The sequence below is a fragment of the Chiloscyllium plagiosum genome, chromosome 36 (genome assembly GCF_004010195.1).
Source record: "Chiloscyllium plagiosum isolate BGI_BamShark_2017 chromosome 36, ASM401019v2, whole genome shotgun sequence".
Taxonomy (NCBI): domain Eukaryota; kingdom Metazoa; phylum Chordata; class Chondrichthyes; order Orectolobiformes; family Hemiscylliidae; genus Chiloscyllium; species Chiloscyllium plagiosum.
In genome coordinates this window covers 36,790,905-36,802,029 of record NC_057745.1, presented here as the reverse complement: position 1 = coordinate 36,802,029, position 11,125 = coordinate 36,790,905, and the positions used below count along the sequence as shown (strand labels likewise).

General features: G+C 43.5%; 1 protein-coding gene across 8 annotated transcripts in view; it reads right to left on the bottom strand.

Moving 5' to 3' along the window:
• Nucleotides 1-11,125, bottom strand: part of spg21 (SPG21 abhydrolase domain containing, maspardin) — a 169,812-nt gene that overhangs the window by 141,797 nt on the left and 16,890 nt on the right. The gene's annotated exons all lie outside the window — the stretch shown is intronic.

The window sequence follows — 11,125 nt, the reverse complement described above, 5'->3', positions numbered from 1 at the left end:
CTGCGTGGGTTTCCTCCGGGTGCTCCGGTTTCCTCCCACAGTCCAAAGATGTGCAGGGTCAGGTGAATTGGCCATACTAAATTGCCCGTAGTGTTAGGTAAGGGGTAAATATAGGGGTATGGGTGGGTTTTGCTTCGGCGGGTCGGTGTGGACTTGTTGGGCCGAAGGGCCTGTTTCCACACTAATCTAATCTAATCATGCCTGACAAATCTGTTAGAATTCTTTGAAGAAGTAATGAGTGGGTTAGAGAGCCAATGGATGATATTTATCTGGACTTGCAGAGGCAAGGTGCTGAGTAAGATAAGGGTCCATGTTGTTAGAGGCAAGGTATTAGAATGGACAGAGATGAGCGGTCTGGCAGAAAGCAGACAGTGAGGATAAAAGGGTTCTTCTCAGAATGGCAGCTGATGACTAGTGGTGCTTCACAAGGGTCAGTGTTGGGACCACAACTTTTCACTATGTTGGAGTTGCACAGGATGTTGATGAGACCAGACATGGAGTATTGTGCTCACCTTTGGTCACCATGTTATAGGAAGGATATTATACTGGAAGGAGTGCAGAAGAAATTTAAGGATATTGCCAGGACTCAAGGGTCTGAGTTATAGGGAGAGGTTGGATAAGCTACAACTTGTCGTCTAGGGCATAGGATACTGAGGGGGAGATCTTATAGAAATGTATAAGATAGTGTGAGGCATGGGTAAGCTGAATGCATTCACTTTTTTCATGGGTTGGGAATTGAGGATTAGAGTCATAGACTCAAATGTACAGCATAGAAACAACTTGTCCCATTGGCCAGCACTTGGCCCATATCCGTCTGAACTCTTCCTATTCATACACATCCAGATCAACTGCTACCACTTCATTTCAAACACACATCACTCTCTGCATGAAAAAGTTGCCCTCTAGGTCTCTTTCATATCTTTCCCCTCATCCTAAACCTATGCCCTCTAGTTCTGAACTCCCCCAACCCAGGGAAAAGACCATTGTCTATTTTCAATTCCTCCCTAACTTTCTATATTCTCCCTACAGAATCTCATCCTTTTCCCTTCCTCAGTCTTTAGTTCCAATGTGTACAATGACCTCCTGCTGGTCCCTCTCTCGAGAACATGCTGCACCCTCTGAAACATCCTCGATCCTGGCAGCAGGGAGGCAGCACACCATTTTCACTGCTGGTCACAAATGTCTGTCTGTGCTTCTGACTAGACAGTCCACTATCACAATAGATTGCTTGGAACGCGATGTATCCCTCATTACATTAGAGCCTGTCTTGATACCAGAAACTTGGCTGTTTGTGCTACAAACAGCCAAGAGTACATCACACCCTACATTTTCCAAAACAGTATACTTCTCTGAAATGGGGATTACCACAAAAGACTCCTGTACTACCTGCCTACCCCTATCTTTCCTGAAGTTAACCCATTTACCTGACTGTATCTGTGGCTTTTCCCCCTTCCAATAACTGATCCATCATACCCCCAGCTCCTGGAAATTCTTAATTGCTTCTAACTGCTGCTGCAAGTGATCCATGCGATTGGATAGGATTCGCAACCAAAACTACTTCCTACAGATATAATCACTGGTAACATGGAAACTCTCCCTAAACTTCCACATCTGATAGAAAGAGCATTTCACTCTACTAAAGGCCATCTTTGCTCCTTCACAATCTACAGATACAGAAAATAGCACCATCTTTTTGCTCTAGAAAAAAAAAGGCCAACTTAGTACTTTTGTTTTATATGGTTAAAATTTAATCGAGACAGATCTCAATAAAACATGTTATCAAGAAAGGGTTAGTCCACTCACTACTGTAGAGTTACAGCAAGGTTACACGTTAAACACTTATGCAGTTATCTGTTCCTGTGCTGTTGGCTCTCCCAAATAGGTTCCTCCAAGGTCAGCTCTGAATTCCACTGTTTGTTACCTTTTCCTGGATGCACTCTGATGTCTAGAGATACATGAACTCAAACAGCAAAGGCAGTAACTGTGCAGATTCAATGCTTTGTCAGTTAATAATGTAGGTTTCTTTCTCTCTCCCTCACGGACCATGTGGTTGGTGTCATTTTGCTGTCTTTCTCCTTTTAAAACTGCTGTAGTTTTGATCTTTCTCCCCAAAGTTTAAAACAATGCAACAGCATATAAAATAGTAATTGCTGCTTCTGGAATGAGGAAATCACCTCCAACACCTAAAACTACACAAAAATGGACCAACTCTTACAACTACAAATTTTGCCATCCTCCATCTTGGAGTACAAGGTTAGAGGGGAAAAAATAAGAGGGAACCTGAGGGGCAGCGTTTTTCTTATACTGAGCGTGGTGCACATATGGAATGAGCTGCCAATGGAAGTGGTTAAGGTGAGTACTTTAACATTTAAAAGGCATTTGGGCAAATACACAAATAGGAAAGGTTTAGGATATGGGCCAAGAGCAGAGAAATGGGAGTTAGCAGAGATCGACATTTAGTTTGGGCCAAAGGGCCTGTTTCCATGTTGTTAGGATCTATGACACTTTATACATTAATGATCTAGATGAAGGAACTGGGGACATTCTGGCTAAGTTTGCAGATGATACAAAGATAGGCAGAAGAACAGGTAGTATTGAAGTGGGAGGCTGCAAAAGCATTTAGACAGGTTAGGAGAGTAGGCAAAGAAATGGCAGATGGAATACAATGTGGGAAGGCATGAGGTTATGCACTTGTAGTAAGAAGAGAGGCATGGACTATTTTCTAAGTGGGGAGGAAATTCAGAAATCTGAAGTGCAAAAGAACTTAGGCATTCTAGTCCAGGATTCTCTTAAGGTGAACTTGCAGGTTGTGTCAGTTGTTAGGAAGGCAAACAAGGTTGGCATTTATTTTGAGGGGATTAGAATATAAAAGCAGGGATGTATTTCAGAAACTTTATAAAGCTCTGGTCAGACCACATGTAGAGTACTGAGAGCAAATTTGGGCCCATACCTCAGGACGAATGTACTGGCCCAGAAGCAGATCCAGAAAAGGTTCATACACTAGGAACGTTTGAGGATGAGGTGGAGCCAATTGAAATTTGCAAAATACCGAAAGGCCTGGATAGAGAGAGTGGACACTGGAAAGATGTTTCATTGGTAGGAGAGTCTAGGACCCAAGGGCATAGCCTTAGGGTAAAGGATTGACCCTTTAGAATGGAGATAAGGCAAAACTTCCTCACCCAAAAAGTGGTGAATCAATGGAATTCATTGCTATGATAGCTGTGGAGGTCATGTCATTGAGTGTATTGAAGACTGAGATAGATAGTTCTTGATTCTCAAGGGGATTCTTACAGGGAGAAAGCAGGGGAATGGGATGGAGAAACCTTTCAGCCATGATTGAATGGTGATAAAGAGTCGATGAGCCAAATCGCTGCCTCGCAGAATGAGAGGTCTTATGTCTTCTGGTCTATGGTCTAAGTGTGGCTCAGTAGCAGCACAACCAATTGAATTAGTCAAAGTACAAAGAAAGTTGCTATCAGAGAGGGTCTACAGGGAATAGTGAGGGAACAAACAAGAGGGGAAAACATACCTGACCTAATCATCACTGTGCCTGCCTCAGATTCATCTGTCAATGACAGTATTGATAAAGGTGACTGCTACACAGACCTTGTGGAGACCAGGTCCCATCTTCATGTTGCTAATATCTTACACTGTATTAAGTGACACTATCATTGTACTAATAGGACAGGCTTTGAACAGATCTAGGAACTCCAGACTGACCAACCAAGTGTGCTGTGAGTTATCAGCAAAAGAATCATACTCCAACAATCTGTAAACTCATGGCCTGGCATGTTCCTCACTCAGGAGAAAAAGTGAGGACTGCAGATGCTGGAGATCAGAGCTGAAAAAGTGTGTTGCTGGAAAAGCACAGGTCAGGCAGCAAAGGAGCAGCAGAATCAATGTTGTTTCGGGCATAAGCCCTTCTTCAGGAATGATTCCTGAAGGGCTTATGCCTGAAACGTCGATTCGCATATTCCTCACTCAGCCATTGCCATCAACTCTAGCTCCATGGAATTAGGTGGGTGTGCCAAGAGCAGCACCAGGCTTATCTAAAATTAGGAGTCAACCTGGTGAAACTGTAAAACCAGACTATTTGTCTAACAAACAGCATAACCAGCAAGTGATAGATAGAGCTAAGCAATCCCACAACCAACAGATCATATGAAAGCTCTTCAGTCCTGCCAATCCAGTTGTGAATGGTAGTGGACAAACAACTCACTGGAGGTGGCAGCTCCAAAGTTTCCTCATCCCCAATGATGGGAGAACCCAGCATATCAATATAACAGAAAAGAATAGGTTTCTGTTCGGAGGGTCGTTGTGGACAGGTTGGGCCAAAGGGCCTGTTTCCACACTGTAGGTAATCTAAATGGGTGGCATGGTGGCTCAGCAGTTAGCACTGCTGCCTCAGCACTAGGGACCCAGGTTCAATTCAATTCCTGCTTCAGGCAACTGACTGTGGAGTTTGCACATTCTCCCAGTGTCTGCGTGGGTTTCCTCCGGCTGCTCCAGTTTCCTCCCACAGTCAGGTATTATTTTCACTGACTCACCTCACTATCAACATCCTAGAGTTACCCTTGAGCAGAAACTCAAACGGATTCACTATACAAATCCAATGGCTACAATAGCAATTCAAAGGCTAGGAATATTGCAGTCAGCAACTCACTTCCTGACTCAATGGGTGAGATTCTGAAAGATTACTTTGCATCAGTGTTCACTGAGGAGAGGAACATGATGAATCTTGAGATTAGAGAGAGAAGTTTGATTCGTCTGGATCACATTGGCATAAGTAGGGAAGATGTGTTGGGTATGCTAGAGGTTTTTAAGGTGGACAAATCCCCAGGACCGGATGGGATCTATGAGGCATCCTTAAATACAGGTGAAGTACCGGAGGACTGGAAGGTTGCTCATGTTGTCTCCCTGTACAAGGTAGTAGGGATATTCTGGGTAACTATAGACCAGTGAGCCTGACGTCAGTGGTGGGGAAGTTGCTGGAGAGGGTATGGAGAGATAGGATCTATTTATATTTGGAAAGGAATGAGCTTGTGATGGGCAACATGGTTTTGTGCGAGGGAGATCATGCTTTACCAACTTGATAGAGTTCTTCGAGGAAGTGACCAAGCTGTTAGATGAAGGAATGGCCGTTGATGTCATTTACATGACCTTTAGTAAGGCATTTTGATAAGGTTCCCCATTGTAGACTAATGGAGAAAGTAAAGTCACAGTGTACAGAGTGTTCTAGCTAGGTGGATAAAGGACTGGTTGAGCAACAGGAGACAGTAGTAGTTGAAGAGAGTTTCTCAAAATGGAGAAAGGTGACCAGTGGTGTTCCACAGGGGTCAGTGTTGGGGCCACTTGTTTGTAATATACATAAATGATTTGGAAGAGGGCACTGTTGATATGATCAGCAAGTTTGCAGATGACAAAGATTGGTGGAGTGGCAGAAAGCATTAGGGACTGTCAGAATACAGGAGGATATAGACAGACTGGAGAGTTGGGCGGAAAAGTGGCAGGTGTCTTTCAATCCAGCCAACTGCGAGGTGATTCATTTTGGCAAGTCTAATTCTAGAGCGAATTATACAATGAAAAGTTGATGGGCAGACAGATCTGGGAGTGCAGGTCCATTATACCCTGAAGGTTGCTGCACAGGTGGATAGAGTGGTCAAGTAGGCATATAGTATGCTTGCCTTCACTGGATGAGGTATTGAGAATAAGAGCTGGCAAGTCATGTTAAAGTTGTACAAGACATTGGTTCGTCTGCATGTAGAATACTGGGCACCACATTACCAAAAGGATGTGGACACTGGAGTGCAGAGAAGGTTTACGAGGATGTTGCCTGGTATGGAAGGTGCTAGCTTTGAAGACAGGTGGAGTAGATTAGGTTTATTTTCACTAGAAAAAAAGAGATTGAGGGGGGACCTGATTGAGGTTTACAAAATCATGAAGGGTATAGACAGGGTGGATAGAGACAAGCTTTTTTCCCCCCCCAAGGTGAAGGATTCAACAACGAGAGGTCATGCTTTCAAAGTGAGAGGTGGCAAGTTTAAGGGGGATACACGAAGTACTTCAGAGGTTGGTGGGTGTTTGGAATGCGTTGCCAGAGGTGGTAGAAGCAGCATGGTAGATTCATTTAAGATGCGCCTGGACAGATGCATGAGTAGGTGGGGAGCAGAGGGATACAGATGCTGAGGAATTGACTGACAAGTTTAGACAGTACATTTGGATCGGCCCAAGCTTGGAGGGCCGAAGGACCTGTTCCCGGGCTGTAAATTTTCTTTGTTCTGTCCACCCTGTACAAGGCACAAGTCAGGAGTATGATGGAATACCTCCCATGTGTCTGGATGAGTGCAGCACCATCAACACTCAAGAAACTCGACAACATCCATGACAAATCAGAACAGCTTGACTGATACTACGTACATAAAGTCCATCACATTACCACAGCGTACACTGAGCAGCAGTGTGCAAAATCTACAAGACGCACTGCAGAATGCAAAGACACTTAGAATACATTTTTTAAACCCACCTGTAGAAGGGAAAGGGCAGCACAAATGGGAACAGCAGCACCTGCAAGTTCTCCCCAAAGCTGCTCACCATCCTGACTTGGAAATACACTGCAATTTCTTCATTGTTGCTGGGTCAGAACCCTGGAATACCCACCGTAACTGCATTGTGGGTATGCTTCAGTACATGAACCGCAGTGATTCAAGGAAGCAGGTACCATCACCCTCAAGGGCAAATAGGGACAGGCAAAAAATTAGCCCAGCCAGCAACACCATGAGCAACCAAGTAAAAATATGGATCGAGTCAGGGAACAATAAAGAGCAATCACACTACTGGGCATGTGCAAAAGACCCCAAACAGTGGGAGATAAAATATTTCAGCAAAACTCTTCTGGGTAATCCAAGATGGAAGACGGGAAAAATTTCTGGCTGTAACAGCTGCTCCTTGAGGTATTTTAGATGTTGGAGGTGATTTCCTCAAATTCCAGGAGCAGCAATTACTGTTTTATATGCTGTTGCATTGTTTTGGAACTTTGGAAAAAGAAAGTCAACAGTATTAAAAGGGAGAAAAGCAGACAAAGGAAGCACATGGTGAGGACAGTGCAGGCAAGAGAGAGAGAGGGAGAGAGAGAGAGAACCTGCACAGTTACTGCCTTTGCTGTTTGAATTCATGTATCACTGACATTGGAGTGCATCTGGGAAAATTAACAATCATGGAAATTCACAACTGATCTTGGAGGAAAAGTTCATAGCACAGAATCAGATAAGGTAATCTTTGTTTTTAAAGGTGAGGCCCACAGTGAATCTGCAGTAGGGAGTAGAGTGGTTCCTTTCTTGATTATATGCTTTTTGGAGATATGTCTCTCGATTAAACTTAAAATATAAGCCATAACTAAAAACACTGCCCAAGATTAAATTAATAGATGAATTAGTGTTATTTTCTGGATCTGTAGATTGTGAAGGAGCAAAAATGGCAGTTTCCCTACCAACAGGGTCACAGGCCTGTAATTTTCTGGATTATCTCTTCCAACTTTCTTAAACAATGAAATTACACTGGCAAATCTCCAGTCCTCTGGGACCTCACCAAAGATGATAAAAAGATGGCTGTCAATGCTACAGCAATTTATTCTTTTTCCCACAATATTCTGTGATAGATCCAATCAGGACCCAGGGACTTAGCTATCTTAATATTTTTTAAAGGCGCTCAACACCTTTCTTTTTATAGCAACTTGACTTGGAAGTTCAATACTCCCTTCCCAGGGATGATCCTCAAATAATTCCTTCTCCTTGGTGAATACTAATACAAAGTATTTGTTTAGGACCTCACATCTTGTGGCTCCACACATGCATTCCCTCCTTTGTCCTTGAGTGGGACAACACTTTCCCTGGCTACCCTCTTGCTTTGTATGTATAAAAAGCACCTTGGAATTTTCCTTAATTCTGCTTGCTAATGACTTTTCATGACTCCTTTCTAGCCCTTCTGATTCCTTGTTATAAGTTCTTTCCTACCTTCCTTACATACTTCAAGGGCTTCATCAGTTCCCAGCTGCCTCGACCTTATTACTGCTTCCTTTCTCTTCTGAAAGAGTCAGATGTACCGTACGGTAACAGACCCTTCGGTCCAATTCATCCATGCCAACCAGATATCTGAACCAATTTAGTCCCATTTGCCAGCACTTGTCCATGTCCTTCTAAACCCTTCGTATTTGTACGCCCATCCAGGTGCCTTTTAAATCTTGCAATTATATTCACCTCCACCACTTCCTCTGGCAGTTCACTCCATACAAGCACCACCCTTTGTGAAAATGTTGTCCCTTAGGTCTCTTTTATATCTTTCCCCCTCACCCTAAATCTTTGCCCTTTAGTTCTGGACCCCCCCACCCCAGGGAAAAGACCTTGTCTATTTATCCTACCCATGCCTCATGATTTTATAAACCTCTATAACCCTGCCCAATCAGCCTCTCCCTACAACTCAAATCGTCCAACGCTGGCAATATCCTAGTCAATCTTTTCTGAACACTTTCAAGTTTCACAAAATCCTTCCAATAGGAAGATCAGAATTGCACACAATATTCCAAAAGACGCCAAACCAACATCCTGTGCAGCCACAACATCACCTTCCAACTCCTGTTCTCAATACTCTGACCAATAAAGGAAAGCATACCAAATGCCTTCTTCACTATCCTATCTACCTGCGACTCTACTTTCAAGGAGCTATGAACCTGCACTCCAAAGTCTTTGTTCAGCAATACTCCTTACGACCTTAAGTTTAAGTCCTGCTCTGATTGGCTTTTCCAAAATGCAGCACCTCGCATTTATGTAAATTAAACTCCATCCGCCACTGCTCAGCCCATTGGCCCATTTGATCAAGATTCTGCAGTTCTGAGGTAACTTTTTTCACTGTCCATTTTACATCTCCAATTTCGGTGTCATCTGCAAATTTACTAACTATACCTTCTATGTTAATATCCAAATCATACAGACGACAAAAAAAAGTGGACCCAGCACCAATCCTTGTGGCACCCCACTGGTCACAGACCATCAATCTGAAAGGCAACCCTCCACTACCATCCTCGATCTTCTACCTTTGAGCTGGTTCTGCATTCAGATGGTTAGTTCTCTCTATATACCTTGCTAACCAGTCTCCCATGAGCAACCTTGTCGAACGCCTTACTGAAGTCCATATAGATCACATCCACCGCTCTGCCCTGATCAGTCCTCTATTACTTCTTCAAAAAAATTCAATCAAGTTCATGAGACATGATTTCCCACACACAAAGCCATGTTGACTATCCCTAATCAGTCCTTGCCTTTCCAAATACATGTATATCTTGTCCCTCAGGATTCCCTCCAACAACTTGCCCACCACCAACGTCAAGCTCACTTGTCTATAGCTCCCTGGCTTTTCCTTACCACATTTCTGTGCTGACAATCTCTATGACTCTTAGTATAAAGCAACGCACTGGAGGCACAGGATATGCAGTCAATGGGAGGATATTTAAAGGTACAGGAGAAGTGAAATCCTGAGAGACTGCATGTCCATAGATTCTTGAAGGCAACAGGACAAATTTAGGTGGTAAAGGTAGTTTATGGAGAACGTCGGCAGCACAGTAGTTAGCACTGCTGCCTCACAGCACCAAAGACCCAGGTTCAATGCCCGCCTCAGGCAACTGTGTGGAGTTTGCACATTCTCCGTGTCTGCATGGGTTTCCTCTGGGTGCTCTGGTTTCCTCCCACAGTCCAAAAATGTGTGCAGGTTAGGTGAATTGGCCATGTTAAATTGCCCATAGTATTAGGTGAAGGGGTAAAATGTAGGGAAGAGAGTCTGGGTGGGGTTGTGCTTCAACAGGTCGGTGTGGACTTGCTGGGCCGAAGGGCCTGTTTCCACACTAAGTAATCTAATCTTTCATTTACTAACCAAGGCATAGACTATGAAAACACTAATTAAATTACAACATGGGTCTTTCATGTAGTTCTTTACCAGGATGTTGCCTGGAATGGAGAATAGGTCGTACGAGGATAGGTTGAGTGTGCTAGGCAAGCTAGGACAAATGTTCGGCACAACATCGTGGGCTGAAGGGCCTGTTCTGTGCTGTATTGTTCTATGTTCTATGTTCTCGATGTAATTGCATATACAGGAGGATATTGTTAAAACTGGAAAATTGGAGTTGAGGAAAGGCTGGGATTGCTTTTTTTGGAACAGTGGAAGCTGAAGAAAGATTTGATTGAAGCGTACAAGACTGAAAGGCGGCCAGGACAGAGTTGATAGGAAGGACCTACTTCCCTTAATGGAGGCAGTGACTCATAGGTTCAAAGTAATTAGGAGCAAACCAAATCTTATCCCCCAGGTTTTATTTTCAATTCATTCATTGGACATGGGTGCTGACTGGCCACAATTATTGCCCATCCCATTTCCTTTGCAAAGTTCCTGGTGAGCTGTCTCCTTGAACTGCTGCAGTCCACACATTGTAAGGGGTGAAATTCTAGGGTTTTGAACCAGCAACAGCAATACATTTCCAAGTCAGGTGGTGATGGTCCCACCTAAATAGTAGGGATCTGAAATTCATGGCCTGAAAGAGGCATAAACCCCTAACTCAAGAACTGTCTGGACAGACACCAGAAGTCCCTTAAAACTCCAGAGATATGGACTAAGAGCTGGAGTCCTCTTGTGGCACAGTGCTGGTGTCCCTACCCCTAGACTGAGGGTTCAAGTACCACCTGCTCCAGAAGTGTGGAGCAACATCTCTGAACAGGTAGATTAGAAAAATAGGTTAAATAAAAGGACTAAGTGCTGGAAAAAAAACGATATCCAGGGTATGATAGAAATTTAGGATAAGAGGGAAGAAATGAGAGGAGACATGACCACACAACTGAAAGCAGAACAGACAGAAGCAGTGCTCAAGGGATAAAGAAATCAAAAGAGAAAAGAAAAGGGACATAAAAAAAGGTTCAGATCCTGAGCGGCAGCTAAAATGCAACATAAAGAGATATACAGGCAACACAAAATGAAGACGCCTCTTATTTGCAAAATGAAAATAAGGGTTACATAACAGGAGTCCACAATCCATCCCCCTAGTGGAATGAAATAGACTTGTGGATACATTTGAAGCAATTCATGTCCAGCT